We start from the raw sequence: 1,307 nt of genomic DNA on the forward strand, positions 1-1,307 counted from the left end.
TACAAATGCATATTCAATGACAAACTACCAAATTAATACTTATAAAAACAATGCTGCTGGAATAAGGGCTCACTATTCGACAAAAACTACTGAGATAAAAAGGGAAGTAGTCTGGCAGAAACTAGGAATAGACCAATATCTCACAAGTTCAAAAGGGGTACATGACCTATCATCCATCCATCTGTCCATCTGTCCATCTGTCTGTCCATCCGTCCATCCATCTGTCTGTCCGTCCATCTATCTACCTATTTATTCATCTATCCACTAATTTATTTATCTAGCTATCTATTTTTTAGTGACAAGTCTCTTGTGGTCCAGAAACAGTTTGGCCAATAGATACAGGTTTTGGAAATAAATCTTATAGTCTTTGCCATCCACTGCATATACCAAGATGTTGTTTTTTTCAATAGATTTCTGTCTTCACTGGCACTGCCCCAAATGGAAATGGTGGCTCTTCTCAAACTAAATGTACTTCAGGAAGTATTCATACAGCCAAAGTTTGGGCTGTTTCCCACAATTTTCTGCTAATAGGAAGAATTACCAGGCATCAATTTCACAGTTTCCAATATCTTGTCCGCATACTTCACCTTGGTAATCACCTTGTTCTCCATGTCTAGTGCTGCTATTGTGGGAGTCAATTGTAGGTAGGTCTTCTGTACATGGTTAATCTCATGCTTGCATTTCTGGTTGTGGGTGATCTCACACTCAGGCTGCTCTGCCAGCTCACTTAGGTACTTCTCAGAGTTCTTCAGAACAGCTTCCTTCATAGTCTTGTTTCAGGCCAAACGGTTGTTGTTCATCCATTCATCCAGCCACGGTTAAAGCCCGCATAATGTGTGTAGAATCCCGCTCATCCTTCTGGGTCATTCACAAGGGAATGGATCCCCTCCGTTGAGGGCCAAGTATTATCCAGACGGCAGAAGTAGATTTCTCCCATCCGGGCCACCGGGGAGGCACAGCCTGGGAGCGACCAGGTCCCTTCAGTCTCTGTTCTCTCCCCACCCCGATCTCTCCCTCCCCCGGGACTCTGATCGTGGCCGTTGCGACTGAGCTTGCCATCGCCATGGAATCGGTTGATAGGGAAGTGACGCGGAGCACGTGATTTAGCCATAAAAGGCGATGTCATAAGTAAATTAAGGGAGCAGCGGAAAAAAAAATTACCCGTCAGATCTCTGAATAGAAGAATAGTTCATGATCAAACAAGAGACAGAGAGGATCATGGGAGGTAAAATGAATAATTTTTATTGCAGAGAAAAGGTTTTCAGAAACAAAACTAAATGCCGTCAAAATTAGAAAAAAAAAAGAAG

General features: G+C 42.8%; 1 pseudogene; it reads right to left on the minus strand.

The window, feature by feature from the left end:
- Positions 1–285: 285 nt before the first annotated feature.
- On the minus strand, positions 286–1,065 carry LOC118857575 (annotated as a pseudogene).
- Positions 1,066–1,307: the final 242 nt, after the last annotated feature.

This window comes from Trichosurus vulpecula, chromosome 7 (genome assembly GCF_011100635.1).
Source record: "Trichosurus vulpecula isolate mTriVul1 chromosome 7, mTriVul1.pri, whole genome shotgun sequence".
Classification (NCBI taxonomy): Eukaryota; Metazoa; Chordata; class Mammalia; order Diprotodontia; family Phalangeridae; genus Trichosurus; species Trichosurus vulpecula.